Raw genomic sequence first — 17,090 nt, 5'->3', positions numbered from 1 at the left:
GGAAGGGACTGTTCCGAGAATGTGAGGCAGGCTGATCCCAGGGAGGGAAAATGGTGGGTTTTGTCTCCTCTTTCTCTTATACCCTTGCTTAGAAGAGGTCTCTTGATTGATTGACAGCTCTTGTCCCTGGAACGCTTAGTCATGTTTGGCCCCTTTGTGCGTGTCCTTACCCGTGGTGTACACAGGACAGCTCACTGGAGTGGGGAGGCTAAACCGCAATGTTAATTATAACACAATGAGCATCGGATCGTGTCCAGTTAAGTCCTTTCTGCTACCAAGCAGTCATGGCTGTTGGGTTTTAACCAGTTTCTTGCTGGCACTTGACATTTTTTATGAAGCTAAACATGCAGTTACCACATGACCAAACAGTTCTACACTTAACCATTGATTCCAGAGAAATAGACATGTTCAAGAAAAAAAGCCTGGATACAAATATTTATAGAAGCTTTATTCTTATATAACCACACAATGGAAATTACCCAAATGTCTCTTGCTGGGGAAATGATTAAGCAATTGGTTTATCCCTGCCATGAGGTACTACACAGAAATATATATATATTTAAATATGGTTACAAACAACTTGGATGAGACTCAAGGTATTCATGCTGAAATTAAAAAGCTCATTCTAAAGGATTATTCAGCGTAGGATTGCATCTTTTGACATTCGTGAAATGACAAATTATAGAGAATGGAGAATGGCTAATAGCAGCTAAGGGTTAAAGAAGAAAGGAGTGAGGAAGGTGAGGAAGGCTATGAAAGGTTAACAGAAAAATTCTTGTAGATGGAAATGGTCTGCATTTTGACCATGGTAGTGTTACGTGAGTCTACATATGTGATTAAAATTGCATAGAGCTAAGTACACACACACACACAGGAATGCATGTGAAACTGGTAAAATCTGAACAACTTTGAAGGAATGTATCAACGTCAATTTCTGGGTTTGCTGTTGTACTGTGACAATGGAGGATGTCACCATGGGGGTACTGGGTAAAGGGTATACAAGATTTCTCTGTTATTTGTTACAACTGAAGATTACCCTACACATATCTCAAAATATAAAAGTTTAAATTCAAAAATAAAAAGGAAGCTTTGAAAAAAAATCAAAGGGTCTTGAAAATCTTCAAGGATGGTGTGCCTAAAATGTGGGAACTTTAGGGAGCAAAGTTCCCCAGATGCTCTTGCACTTGGTTTGCATCTTGCAGAAGAGGAGTGTGAGGACCAAAGCCATTAGATCTAAGCTCACATAGATAATTTCGTGACAACACAATCTTGCTGGGAGCCTCAGTTCTTTCCACTTGAAGACAATTGGTCATACTTCTCCAGTGAGCAGTTCTCCCTTCAAGGCTCTTTGATCCCACGGGTATCAGACTATCTGGACTGACCCCACCCATGTTGCTGCAGAATAGATTGGCAACTTCATTTTTGTGTTAATCCACTACATTTTCTAACTTGCAGCCTTGTTAAGTTTTCTTCCATTTCCTATTCCCACTCAGGGGGAGGGGGAGGAGCTTCTGGCTGTGAGACAGAGCATGCGCGGCTCCTAATTGTAAGCCCCGCCCCCTTCGTGTTCCCATATAGACCAGCAACGATGCCCCGCCTTTCCTCTCTTACTGTGAAAACGGGGCCTGGGAGAGCCGCACATGCATCCCAAATGTTACCTATTAGAATTGATTACACCAGCACAACTATTAGGCTTCAAAAAGGCATCAAGTTTTAAGCCTCCTCAACTCTCTCTCCACAATCAAACCTCTCCGAGGAGAGTAGACACAAACCATTTTAATTTGTCCATTCTGGAGTGTGGTGCCAAGAGGGCTGCAAAGATGAAAACAGAGAAAGAGCTGAGCATGCCATTTTTTTTTAATCCGTCAGCAGAAGAGTCGCCTTGCTTTGGAAAAATAAGGAATACCGCCATGCTTCTCTCAGCTCATTCACTTCACAAGTGGGAGCCCTCCTCAAATCGAGCTCCTGACTGACGCTTGCTTAGACGTACTTAAGGTTTCCGAGAACTTGTGTTAATTTAAGTGTCCTCTTCCTTTGTCTCTGTGGGAACCTCCTTTGGACAAAAGTTCTCCCATCACAGCTCTCTGTAACCCTCGCCGGGCTGTTGCATGCCTTAAAATCTGCTTGTTCATACTTTGTTACTTCTATGCATGTGAATGTCTGGTTTCTTTCTTGGTTGCACATGGAAAACTGTATAAAAGTGAATTGTGCAAAGTCTTTCATAATTGAATAGGACCCATACTCTGATCTGTATATTGAATAAGACCCAGATATAAATATCTGTATATTTAATTTAGTTCCACTGACTAGAACATGTCAGAAGCTGCTGGAAGCATGGGTATGGCTTCTAAATGAATGCTACACTTCTGAGGTCTTGCAATAATTTAGGCAAAAATTTGAAACGAGTCAATCAGCTGCACAAAGACCTTTAAAGAGGATGTGATGCATCACACATAGCGTTTCTCAGTCTTCTTTTTTTTTAACATATTTTTATTGACATACAGTCAGTTTACAACGTGTTAATTTCTGATGCTCAATGCAATGCTTCAGTCATATAGGAACATACATATATTTGTTTTCATATTCTCTTTCACCACAACTTGTTACAAGATATTGAATCTAATTCCCTGTGCTATACAGTATAAACTTGTTGTTTATTTTTTATACATTAGTTAGTATCTGCAAATCTCAAACTCCCAATTAATTAGCTGGAGGACAGAGTTGAAAACAATCAAAAATTAAGGTAAATGATATATGAAGTCTGCATTGTTGAAATATTTATAGAGCTACTGAATGAATAGCAAAAACTATAACTGAAGTTCTTCTAAGGAATATGGTAGAAATTTGAGAGTTTCAACTCTTGTCTTACAGCAGGATTTTTGCTAAGAAACTGGACATTTGACATCAGTATTTGCTATTTTCTTAGTTAATAAGTAAATAAATAATCACTTATTAATCGTTTATTTTTCAACATTATTAAGAATTACCATTGGCAGCTCTCATGTTTATCCCCATGGAGAAAATCCTGACCCTTGAGCAGGCAGTGTCTTGCCCCACAGATGCTCTGCCCCGCCCCGTTTCTCCCTGGTAGAGTGAGGATTTGGTCCTCCTGCGTGCCCACGCACAGTCACCCTTTGCAACCCTAGGGCGTGTCTCATGGTCGGCTTACATTATGAACAGTACTGAGCATCGCTGCTACTGTTTTGTGTGGTCTCGGCCTCTTAATAACCCATGCTGCGGTTGGACCGGCCGTTGTGGTTCTTGTTATGATTGCAAGATGTACTTCAGCAACAACTATCAGGGAACTTTGAAAAAATAAAGCTTTATTACTTGCAAGGCCGAGAAATCACACAGGGCACCTGGGGCCACGCAAGGAGGTCACGGGTAGAGAGACAGCGCGTGAGCTTGGGGTTCTGCTTTTATTGGGGTCAAGGGTGGGGGCCTAGGGTTTCACAGGCTCCCTTTTTTTTTTTTCCAAGCTCACTGTTTATCAGTGAATTTAAAACTTAAGAGTGGGGAATTTAAAGCATGGCAAGAGAAAAGCAAGTAGCCCATGTGGTCGGTTATTAAAATTTTCCAACACCTCTGAAACAAAGGGGTCTCAGCTGGGGAACGCTCCTTGTCTAGTCATGTGGTTGGCAATAGGTTTATTTCAGATCTCTGAAGTGGGTGCCTCTTTGAAATGGATGACTGACTACAGCAATCAAAGCTTAAATCAGGCTCTTGCATTACCGATAAAACAAAAAAACAAACAAATAAAACCTACCCTGTTAGGGTTTATTTTATAGCTATATTTCCTGAAACAGCTTCAATAATTTTCCTCCTAGGTAAAATATTGTGGGTCCCTACTACACTCTCAAAGCAGGTGTTACAGAGAAGATGTTACCAAGCGATGGCCTCGCCCGTATCGGACTTGTAAATAAAGTTCCATCAGCATGCAGTCACACTCATGTGTGCTTGTATTCCGATGAAACTTTATTTACAAGTACGATACAAATTTTCCATAGCTGTTTTCCCACCATAAAGAGTTTAACTGTTGTGGCAGAAAACTTGTGGCTCATAACTGTTACTACTCACCCTTTGGCAGTGAAAGTTTGCCATCCCTGTTACAAAGAGATCCCTTTACCCATCTAGCCACCCCTGTCAGGTGGAATTACCAAGGCAGAACCACTGCCAAGGCAGCCATTATGTTGAGATAAAAGATATATTTTTATATATATGTATATATATATATATATATTAGTTTAATTTAGCTTCAAAATTTAAGAGCAGCTTCAAATGAGAAAACTTTAGCCTCCCATCTATTAAGAAGCCTGGAATTAGGGATTCTCAAGATTGATGAAATCTTGCTAGAAATCCAACATCATCATTATAGGTCTCCCATCCTTCCTTTCCCCTCTCTGTTCCATCATCTTGAACTTGGCAGTTTGGCTCTTAGGTCCGCAACTCATGATGCTAAAATCATTGGCAAATATGATGTCACTTATATGTAGAACCTAAAAAAAAAGGGCACAGATGAATTGCTTATTACTTAGAACTTGTTGATTAATTTCTTGAATATGTGTAAGCACATTTGACCGTCCTTTATGATTGGATTACCGCATTCTGTTGATTTGTATATTATGGTCGGCTTTATTCCTTTGATAACTATGTAAGGTTAGAAAGCTAAAATTCTAAACTCTTTTTGGAAACAATGAACACTACATACATGTCAATTTTAAAACAGCTTTCTCTCTCCATGAGTTGCTCTTCCTAGAATAAACTTTGTCTACCCCCCAAAATAAATGAATTAATTAAAATTTGTCAAATCTGAACCAGCACATTCTTATATAGCTGGATTCAGAATCATAATAAAGATATATTTCCCTTCATCCATTTCTTTTTTAAAAATTAGAGCATAAAGCCTTCTCAGAAACCCATCAGCAAATTTCCCTGAAGTCTCATTAGTGAAGATTCAATGTCCCTCATTTTCTCCTTCCTTGAACATTACAAAGTAAATCCTAATATGAGGGACTTGAAGCAATATCAAATTATGAAGATTTTTATTTTTGGGGGGAAAAAAAGAAATGAGAGGAAACCAGAAGATAACAATGCCTCCGATGGTGACTACACATATGTATCACACACGGACTTTCACATTTCTCAGCTGACGGAGGTCATCACATTGTGGGGAGGAACGTTCCTATCATGACTTCTAGAAGGGCAGACAGGGCTGTTCACAGGTGTCCACTGAGCATCTGAACAGAAAAGAATCCTGAAGTGGAGTTTCGCAGTTGGTTCTCCACATGCATGACTGAAGTGATGGTGAAATTTAGAAAAATGTTCCGGGTATGTGTGGTTTTGTTTGAATCTCACAAACTCTCTCAAACATCAGCCCCAGGTTGTCTCACTAAAGGATGCTGCTAATCCTCCAGGCATAATTTTATGACAGGATTATAGATTCTCAGAAGGATTCACACTAAATGGGATTTTCCACTTTTTTTTTAATGATTCTGAATAGATGTCCAAATCTAGCAGGTGCATTTGAACAATTTTATCTGTGAAGATAAGCATGTGTAAATGCCATATTCATTTCAGGCTGGTTCTTCACTGGACCTCTCTATTTGCCAAGGTTGAGAGGAGAATGCGCTGAATGGTTGTCAAACGACAATAAATAAAGCAGGTCATTCTTCAAATGGTCACTTACACATCCTGTGGTCCACCTGTATTTTTGAGCTGTAATAATTATTTCAGTAACATTTTAACTTCCGAAAGAAGAATATTCAGAGGTCTAAGAACCAAAATTCCTTATCTTGAAGACATGGAGAAAAGACTTCTAGAATAAATTCGTGCATATTTTAGTTTAGCTAATAATATTTCTCTCTTGAGCTTACAAATCAAAAAATAATTAAAGCAAAGGAATACAATCAATGGGGTTTCAAGAATTGTTTAAAAAAGCTCAGTTAACAAAAAAAAATGTTGGTGGTTTTCACTTTAAATATAATTAAATTAACCATCACAGTTGAATCTATGAAACTTATGTAGAATACATTTTGTAAAAGAAAAAAAATATGTGTGTTATTGTGTATTGTACATGCGTGCCTGTTTGAAAAATTAATTTCTGTATACAATGGGTCATAATTGATATGAGAGAAAAATATTAATTAAGGCCATAATTTTCCCAGACCAAATTTTATATGTTTTATTCAAGAACTTGAGAGGTGACCTTTTATTCACCCTAGAAGACCTTCCATTCACCAAAAGATTCCTACAATATCGTGAGTTTTTTAACCCCAATAAGACTGATAGGATGAATAAAAATGGTGTCCATGTTGCAGTGCCTACAAATTCTACCTTAGTTCAGATGGTGTGTTTAGTAAATGTAGGTGTGTTTTATTACATGCTCTGCCAGGCCCAGACTGGTCCCTATTCCATCCCAGTAAATTACTGTGTTGTGAAAATACACAAGACTATTGCTTTCAATAATTTTCATTTTAGCAGATTAACAATGGTGTTTTTTCCCTCATTCCACTATACTAAAACGTTAGGGACAGCCATTCCAGCTTACTCTTTCTTTGCTGACAATGACTTTACCCTCTAAGACATTTGGTGAAGTCACACTCATTTTTTAAGACCTAGATCTTATAAAACTATCTATTCATCTACCCCAGGCACAGTAAGGTGCTCCTTTTCCTGTTTTCCTAGAGGACCTCTTTTAAAGAGTTATGTGTTATGTGTACACTGAGTTATGTGTTTCTGTGTCTACTCACTTCAACTAAATCACAGTCTCCCTTTCTGCAATAAAGCTTAGAAACAAAGACTTACATTCTTCAAGTCCAGCATACTGCTTATAAAAATCAAGAGTGATTTTTATTCAGCAATGATTTTTGAATGAAAGAGTGAATGAGTAGTGAATTTTGTCCTAGGAGCTGTCAAATTTCCTGACTTTTCAGGAAAAAATAGACAATTTAATTTTATAAGAAATCCTCATCGCTCCCCTCCACCAACACACCCGGCAACTTTAGTTTAGAAGAAACCTAAAGACTAAATAAAAATCTATAATCACTCTGCAAGGCTGTCAATGACCTTGAACACGACACAGAGATAAGAGATAAGGATCTGAAAGTCAGTGGGACTGAACTGAGCATTGACAAAGGGCTGGCAAGAAGGCTTTGGCCTTGGACCAGGAGGAACAGAGCAGAGCTCTGAATTAAGGACTGTAGAAGAAAAAATAATTTACTGCTCAGGTGAGCTTTTAGCCGAAAGAGAAGCTGAGGGTGAGGCATTGTGTGGGTTGGAGCGAGGAAAAAATATAGACATTCCTGGCTTTTTGGCTCCCTACCTATACCTCACTAACTTAAATGTGGCTTTGTTTACATCAACTAGGAACTAAACTTTAAAAAAATCCGGTGTTCAATTTTTTGAACCCTGTGGCAAAGAGATTGTCTCTGTATTTCACTGTTGTAGTCATGTGATGAGGAAGGTAAGTTTTCCCTGGAGAACAAATTCAGCTGTGAGAACCCAACAATTCTTTGAAAACAAACAAACAACAAACAAATACATGCTTTAGTTTGAATAAAATAATTCAGTCATGAACATTTCCTCTTCCTTGACAGGTCAATTTGATTTGCCCCTCAGCCCGACAGTAGGGATGTAGCTGAAGAGGACGCACTTCCAGCAGACTCCTTGAAGCTCTGAAACATCCCATGCTTTCTAACACTGAAAAGGACATTTGACCAACAGAGAAAGATGCCCTACTGGCAACTTTACAAAGTTCTTGGGAGAAACCACAAACCTACGTGTCTGTTCTTTGAATGCTTTATGTAAATGTGTTGATGTATATGCACATGTTGGTGGGGAAATCAATGCAAAAAGATGGGAGTTCCAACGAATGAATATGTTGAATTGCTAAAAGCACCATATTGCAACTTATGTTCTGAGAGCTCTTTGCTCACCATGAAATCCCCAAGCTGAATGTATTCAGAAGAAATGCAGTAAGGTATGGAATAGTTCCAGGTTCAGATGTGAACACAGATACAAACACAGCGAACGCCGGAATGTGTATCTGATGCTGTTGTGCAATGTTGAAAAAATAAATTGGATGTTGTTCATATTGCTAATGCAGAAGCAGACTGAATGCTAAAATGAAGTTATCTGCTGATTTTGAAGAGATTCTGCTGAAAAATCAGCTGATAGCTTTGTAGGAGTTCCAAGGAAACTTGTTATTTGCTACTTGCTGCTTTTCCCTTGATTCTTTGAATATTTTCTCTTTATGTTTAATTTTTGTCATTTTAATTACAATGTGTCTAAGTGTGTTCCTCTTAGAGTTAATCTGGCATGGTACTCTGCTCTTCCTGGATTTAGGGGACTGTTTCCTTTTCCAGCTTAGGGAAGTTTCCAGCTGTTACTTCTTCAAACATTTTCCCAGGCCCTTTCTCCTCAAAATTTATTGAGTTGTAAAGTTCTTACAAAGTCTTCTCCTGTCTGAATGACTTGTTTCCTGGATTTTCTGTTCTTATTCTTATTAGTTTTCTTTACTTATAAAGATTAGTTGTACGATTATAGAATTTCAGTCTCTCACACATTTAATGCTACTGGTGATAGATATATTAAAATTTTACTGTGCTTATAAAAATAATATTAAATTATTAACTAAATGAAATATAAATATTAAGTGCAGCTAATCCAAAAATTTCAAATCATTTAAAAACAACTATTGCTAAAATTTGGTGAATCTCATGTCAGAAAACTTTCCACTTGTAGTTACACACAGAAAATAGTTTACCAGTACTTGACTGTATCTCCCTGTAGCAGCTAAAAGAGAAAGTGATGCAGATTTCACCATTATAGTTAAGTTATACATTATACATAAGACTATGTCAGCCTTTCAGTTCTAACACTGTGGTGTTAATGGTTTACAACTTAGTCATAAAATGTCCTTTCCCTCTGAGGAAAAGAAAAAGAAAGAAAGAAGAGAAGGAAAGGAAAGAAGGAAGGAAGGAAAGAAAGAAAGAAAGGGAAAGAAAGGAAGGAAGGAAGGAAAAGAAGAGGAGAGGAGAGGAAAGGAAAGAACTTGGCTTATCAGGTCCCAGAAGGAGGAGAACTATTTTTAAAAACTGATTTTTTTAAGCCTGCTATTTAAATTTTACAGCATCTTTAAAAGAATGTTTTAAAGACATTTTCAACTCTAGAATTTTCAAAATGGGGTTGGTTTAATATGCATTGAGCCTTAGTGATGGAATCATTAGTTGAAACTGGGGTTGATTTCCAATGTTAATATTCTTTAATATCTATGATAATTGAAATTATAGTCCTATTTCTAAGATATTTTCTATGTCACATGCTGGTTATGATGATTTAATCTCTGCTAAGAATCTTCTGAATGTCAAACAAACTGAAAGAATCATTCAAAATCTGACATCCAAAAATTACATTTCAGCTAGCTGTATTATGGCCAGCCAGATTCCTAATATCAATTTTACACACAAACTTTATTTTGATAACATAAGTGAAAGTAAACACTGTGTAGTCAAGAATTTAACCTTGAACAAAAGAGGTCTGGCCTTTGCCCCAAATTCTGGGAGGTAATCTCTAAAGTCTTGGATGGCCATGCCTAAGTGGGGGGTCTTAGTTTGATGCCTTAGGCCAGCCAGATGGCTGTGTGCTTTGGAGAGAGAGCTCTGAGCCACACCACCAGTGGGGTGTAGACTGGGGCTTTGATCCACATGGTAGAAGTGGAACTCTAGAGGGGCTGGAGACAGAGGGGAGGCATGGGGGCAACTCTCATGCCTGTGGTGGGCCACCAGGGTACCCTTGACAACAGGGCTCAAGCGAGCGTCTCTAGTTGGCAGTACTCTGCATATTGTCACCCAGGGATGGCTGAAAGCTCTGTGCTTGGTGCCCTCTTGGACTGTGCCCTGAGCTTGTTTTAATCTTTACTCTTCTCCTGTGACAAAACACAGCCATGAGCAAAAACCATGTGCAGTGACAGCTATGAGCCCTTCTAGGGAATTTTCAAACCTGAGAGTGGTTTTGGGAACCTTCTGAAGTAGCAACTGGTGTCAGAAGTGAAGATGGGGATTGCATTAAATCTGTAGGTTGCCTTGGGCAGTGTGACCATTTTAACAATATTGATTCTTCCAATCCAAGAGCATGGAATATCTTTCCATTTTTTAAAGTCTTCTTTAATTTTCTTCATCAGTGGTTTATTTTCTGTGTATAATTCTTTTACCTCCTTGGTTAGATTTATTCCAAGATATTTTATTACTTTGGGTGATATTTTAAAGGGGATTGTTTCTTTACTTTCTTTTTCTGTTGATTTATCGTTAGTGTAAAGAAATGCAACTGATTTTTGAATGTTAATTTTGTAACCTGCTATCTTGCTGAATTCTTCAATCAGCTCTAGTAGCTTTTGTGTGGACCTTTTAGGGTTTTCTATATATAGTAACATGTCATCAGCATATAATGACACTTTTACCTCTTCTTTTCCAATTTGGATCCCTTTTATTTCTTTCTCTTGCCTGACTGCTGTGGCTAGGAATGCAGTTTGGTGCAGCCACTATGGAAAATAGTGTGGAGATTCCTCAAAAGACTAGGAATAGACTTACCATATGACCCAGGAATCCCACTCCTGGGCTTGTATCCAGAAGGAAATCTACTTCAGGTTGACACCTGCAGCCCAATGTTCATAGCAGCACTATTTACAATAGCCAAAACATGGAAACAGCCTAAATGCCCATCAACAGGTGACTGCATAAAGAAGAGGTGGTATATTTATACAATGGAATACTATTCAGCCATAAAAATGACAACATAATGCCATTTGCAGCAACATGGATGCTCCTGGAGAATGTCATTCTAAGTGAAGTAAGCCAGAAAGAGAAAGAAAAATACCATATGAGATTGCTCATATGTGGAATCTAAAAAACAAAAACAAAAATAAACAAACAAACAAAAACAAAGCATAAATACAGGACAGAAATAGACTCACAGACAGAGAATACAGACTTGTGGTTACCAGGGGGGTGGAGGATGGGAAGGGATAGACTGGGATTTCAAAATTGTAGAATAGATAAACAAGATTACACTGTATAGCACAGGGAAATATACACAAAATGTTATGATAACTCACAGAAAAAAAAATGTGACAATGAGTGTGTATATGTCCATGAATGACTGAAAAATTGTGCTGAACACTGGAATTTGACACACCATTGTAAAATGATTATAAATCAATAAAAAAGGTTTAAGAAAAAAAAGAAGTGAAGATGGTCTTGTGTGGACTGTTCCCTCTAACTTCAGAGCTGGCTCAACTCTATGATTATTTTGAAACAATCATATTACATCAAAGATGTATCTTTGTTGCCTTGCAAATTACCTCATGGTCTGTGAACCCACAACCTGGAAGGCAGAATTTAGTGACAGCTCCTATAAAGAACTTCATTTGCTTTTGCACTATATGTTAACTACAAACTCTACAGCCTTCTGATATAAGCTATAGAAACAATAGCAATGGGAGAATACTTTCCAGAACTGAATTCCATTTTTTATAGCATTTCTATGGCTATACATAAGAAATATATAGTATAATTTCACTGAATTTATACTTTGCTAAGTTTTCAGTCTTTTTCTCAGCAAATTATAAATTTATATTGTTTTAATTTTTTATAATTTAATATTATAAGTATTTCTCAATGTTAGATTTTAGATTCAGAAAACTGTGCCTTTACAGAAATGAAGGTAGCTCCAAAGTAGTAATCTTGGCTCCTCTAAGGAACACTTGGTCTGTATGCTTACTCACTCTGCTTTGTTGTGAACGAGGTAACTTTCCTTTGTCTTCTAGCTCTTTAAAAGCTCTTCATAGCAATGGCCCCTCATGTGAGGATTATTAATTTATTCACTTATCTTTCATACCAGATTGATAGTGTTTTAGGATCATGATCTGTGCATTTCATCTTCTGATGTTCAGTACTAGAGCACAGCACCAGGTAAGTATTAGACATTTTATAAATATTTATTGAATGAATGGATGAAATAAATCATACTGTCACTTAAGCATCTTGCTTACTGGTATATCTATTGCATTTGGAACTAATTCTGCCTCATAGATTTTGCCCCCCTTTTTTGGCCATAGGCATTTTTTCTTTTATTATATACACACACGCACACACATCAAACACAGATACACACACATAAACAAATTTTATTTCCTTTACAGATGTGAGTAATTTTTAAAATAAATCTCTTAACAGCCTCTGACTTGCACATGTATTTCTACTGTTTCCGATCACCTTTATAAGAACTATATTTTCTTTTATTTTTTCTATAAAGAACTGACGTATGTATAGTATTTTTACTTCTAATTCGGTGATATTTAAAAAATGTATTTGAACCTGTTTTTTAGTAAGCATCAAAAATTTGAGAAATTCATATTACTTTTTTCATTTTCCAAAAATGTTTTTAATGCCATAATTTCTAATTATATTACTATTATTTTTATTTTATCTATTTTTTTCTAGACTTATGCATTCTCTCTCTATTTTTTTTCCACTGCTTCTTTTAATTTTTTTGCCCAATGAATTCTGGGAAGGGCTTTCTCAAGTTTGTTCCTCACATCACTTACTTAGTTTTCTCTTTGGTATCAATTTTACATTTTACTGCTTCAAACACAGATTTTAATTCTGCAGTTATATCTTTGATTTCCTGCAATTTCGTCATATTTAAATGCAGAATACAAAATGAACATTCATCCTCTCATTTTCATCTTTTGTTTCCTGGAGCACATTTCAACAATTTTAATTAAATACAAAACAGATGTTTTCTGACAGTTGCTTTGTTTATGTACCACTATCACAATCACCATCTCTCTCTCTCTCTCTCGATTTGTTTTGTTTCTTTCTCTTCACAAAATTTTTCATGGGTTCATGTCAAGATGTTTATTTATTTACTTATTTAGTTATTTTTGTTCTCCTTCAGGAATGGTTCCTAGATATGGAGTTTATAGTAGTAGTTGCTCTGTAGATATTGCTTGCTTTCTATAGTGCTCACTCAGTTGCCAGTTAAAATCCACTTCTTATATCTTAAACTGAAGGGTTGCTTCCTGTAAACATTTTCAACCCAAAAGGAATGGAATTTAACAGTTCTTTGTTAAGTGAGGATCCAGTGACCCATTGCCTAATTATGAATAAATGGCACCTTTCACCTTGGATACTAAGTGCAAGTAGATTGAGGGAAAAGCATAGACACAGAGACCAAAATTTTAGTTAAATATATATTAAAATGTAATGTTTGTATATATATGAATTTACATATACATTTCTGTCAGTGTATGAATATATATGTGTGTATTTGTATATAACTGGATTGCTTCAAAGGTATAGGGTAACTGAAGATATTCAATCAGCATTTATTTCATATTATATATTCATGTTATATATAAATTATATTTATATATTACACAATATATTATATATTTATATATTACATATAAATATAAATAAATGTAAATATTTCCAATATGTATAGCTGTTGATTTCATATATAATTCCACATATATTACATATTATATACTTAATTCCTTATATATTATATATAATGCATACATATGTAATATAAAGTATATATATTATATAGTAATACATAGTATTACATATTATATATTTAATTCCTCATATGTATTATATATAATATGTACATATATAGTATATATTATACAGTATATGGTATATATATTATATAGTGATATGTAGTATATGTTATATACAATACATTCATATAGAGGAGAAAGAGAGAGAGAGAGAGACTGACTGTTGGTTGTGAAAGCAAGGAAGAAAATCTGATCAACCTGGAAAGGAAGTTTAGAATTGAGTAGAAATAAGAATTAAAACAAGCAGCACCAACTAGTATGTCATTTCCTCTGTGAAATAGTTACTGTCCTTCAGGAAACACTGCAGTGATGAAATACTGTAATACATAAGATGTCCCATGACTTGGTCAACATTGATACTTAAGTCACTGATATATTTCAACATAAAATCAATAGTTTTATAAGAAATCCTCATTTTCCTATGTCTAACCTCTTTGTTTCTTCGTACACAAAATACACTCCTCGTGTTCAGGACAGCATAAAATATATAGACCACACACTATAAGAATTAGTTTTGAGGGGAGGGAGACCTCAAGTAACTTCATGAAATTTTGAACAAAGTAATTCATTTCTCATAAATATATTATCTTTTCTTATAAAGAACCTAAGAATCCCTGAAGCTGGTGATGTATAATTAGAACAGTGAAGTGCTTCATTCTGTGTGGCAAAATAAGCCAATATTCTTCTCAAAGTTTAATATAATGAGTTCACAGATGGAAGGAATAAATAGACAAATGTGTCATGACTGACTTCACTGAGAGCATTTAATACTGCCTTTATTTTGTTTGTCCAGTTGCCCCTTTGGTTTATTATGACTCTCTCCCTGTCTTTCACAGTCGGTGTTTAATATAACTCCATTCAAGGCCATTTGTAGTGAGCAGAGCAATTAAGTATGTGATAGCCTGAGCTATAATCAGTAGTTCAAATATTTTAGGTACTTTTTATGAAAGCAAAAAAAAAAAGGTGGGGGGGAAGAAAACTGGCTCTTGACTGTAGCCAAGGAACATTGGTGAACTCTGGTCGTTAATTATTTATTAAGTACCTCTTGTGATCCTGGGAGTAGGCTCTGCACTGTTGTCTTGCACAGATGAGTAATGACTTAATTCCTGGTCTCCAAGTTCTCATGGTTTAAAAGAGATGATTTGAAACAGACTCAACAACAGTGCCCAGCTGAATGAGCAAAGTTCCTGAACAGAGGCAAACACAAGACGCAGGGGTAGTTTAGAGGAGGCAGGGCTGTCTGGGCTACAAGAAGACGTGAAGGCTCTGTGAAGAAGGCACATGTCAGTGGGTGGGTAAGATGCAGGTAGACAGATACAGGAAAGTGCCCTTCCAGGTCTAGTGGAATGTGTTAGTAAAGAATGAAAAAGTATGGCAAATGTTTGAGAGTAAGCCAAGGTGAATGCTACTCAGAGTGTTTGTACGGAGCTCAGCAGACTTGGGGACAGACTGCGTGAGTGTAACTGCCAGGCTGGTGGGTAGATGTTTATTTGGAGTCTACATGCAACAAATACCAGCCTCTGAGTGTGCTGTAAGCATCCCTTTATAAAGGACCAAATATAAAAATAGACAGCATATTTTCTGGGAAAATTTTAAAACCAGTTTATTTAACTAATATTGACTCCTGACATCTAATTTTTGTTATTTTTGTAACTTATTTAAAAATCTGTTCATTTAATGCTATTCATTAATGCACTTTCACCTTCATAATCCAATGGTTTTATTTTCACACTTAAAATAAAAGGCTCTATTGTACTTAAATGTAGTGTATGGACACACATGCTGAAATTCCAGCTATCCTTTTTTTTTTTCATGTCTACATGCCCTGTTGCCTTTAGAAATCTAAGGTCTTATTATCTGTTTGTGACAGTCAGCCACAAATTAAATGAATGTCGGAAGGAAATACAAAGCTATGCTTGACAATTTTACATTATTTAAGGGCTGGAAATGCCACTGCTCAGTCCATTGTTTGCTGAGATAATCATACAAATGAACAGAACAGGAGCCAAGGGGATTTGGCACTGCCCACAGCATCCAGTCACACCTGCTCAGGGACAACCTTGCCCCTCAGCCAGAAACCAGGCCAGGCTGGCAGATTCCTTTCAAAACTGAAGGAGATGACATATGGGGAAAGCACAAGACATAGGAAATATTTTTATTAATATTTCCTCTGGGCTTTCACATAATTTGTACACAACTCTGATACAATGCATGCTAATTGCATGGACTGGATTGTGAGTTTAACTAAAAAGACCACTTTTTTTAGTTTTTATTTGCTCAGGTAAAATTCAAAATAGCAACAGATCTGGAATAAACACTTACATGGGTGCTGCAGGAGGTAGGCAGATGCTTCCCCGTGGTCCAGGCATCCATCCTTCCGTGGGGGGGCTGATGTGAAGGTAGGAGGTGGTCCATGCTCCCTGGGGATGTGGCAACTCCCTCAGGAAGTAGTAACAATTTATTAACCAGCCCAGAATTACTCAGTGTTTCACTGCAGGGCTGTGCCAGTGCTGTCTCTGTAACTACAATACAGCACTCCTATGACATTCTGCTAGTTATTAATCCATCAACTAATTAAGAAAGGAATATCAGTTTTGATTTTAATAAGCAGGAGATCTGTGTGTTGGCTTTGCAGCTTTTGAATAAACTCATCCCATTGTACAGTTACACTACAGGCGATCATCTCCAGGCTGCTGTACCAGGGCCCCCCACCAAGACACATTTATGCCATTTGAGCATTTGGGCAAGGATTACTGGTGACTTTGTGAAGCCTTCCTTTCCCCCATCTATTGTTTATTTGCTCTTGGTTTCAATCTAAATTCCATAACATTGTCTTTCAAGACTGTAGAGGTACAGAGCTGTGCATTTAATTTCATGTTTTGAGGTATTAATGATTTGCTGTCTCAGAACAACCCTTATCAATGCCACTCAGTGACAGAGCAAAAGAGAAAACTGGAGTGAGCGTATCGGGGAGAAGGGAAGATGAGAAAGAAGAGAGTTCAGAGGAGTCTGGGAGACTCTGAGCGTCAGAGAATGAGCAGAGAAAGGAAGAAGGCAGAGGCCAGGGAGGGAGGCAGAGAGCTCGCAGAGACTCGAGATGAAAGTGAAAACATTCACGGCCGGCTGGAAGGAAAAGTCTGCATGGTTTCAGAAAAAAAAGAAACAAAGAAAAATAGAGAGGAAAACAAGGGAGCGTTAGAAACAAGATAAAAGAAGATAATAAAAAATGATAAAAGGGAGAAAAAAAGGAAAGAAAAAGAAGACGTGTGGAAAAGAAAAAGGAAAGGTGACAGTGGTGAGAACAGTTAGGAAACCTGAGAGACAGACAGGACTAGACTGGACACTAAATAGGGGGGGAACACAAGATATTAAAAGGAGGAAAATACAAACATGACATAAGTGGAGTATAAACTGGAGTTTAAGACAGAAAGAAGCACGAGGCACAAGTACAACAACTCTAGGGGAG

The sequence above is a fragment of the Vicugna pacos genome, chromosome 23 (assembly GCF_048564905.1).
Source record: "Vicugna pacos chromosome 23, VicPac4, whole genome shotgun sequence".
In the NCBI taxonomy this organism is placed as follows: domain Eukaryota; kingdom Metazoa; phylum Chordata; class Mammalia; order Artiodactyla; family Camelidae; genus Vicugna; species Vicugna pacos.
The sequence above is the reverse complement of the archived record's forward strand: the minus strand, read 5'-3'. Positions refer to the sequence as shown.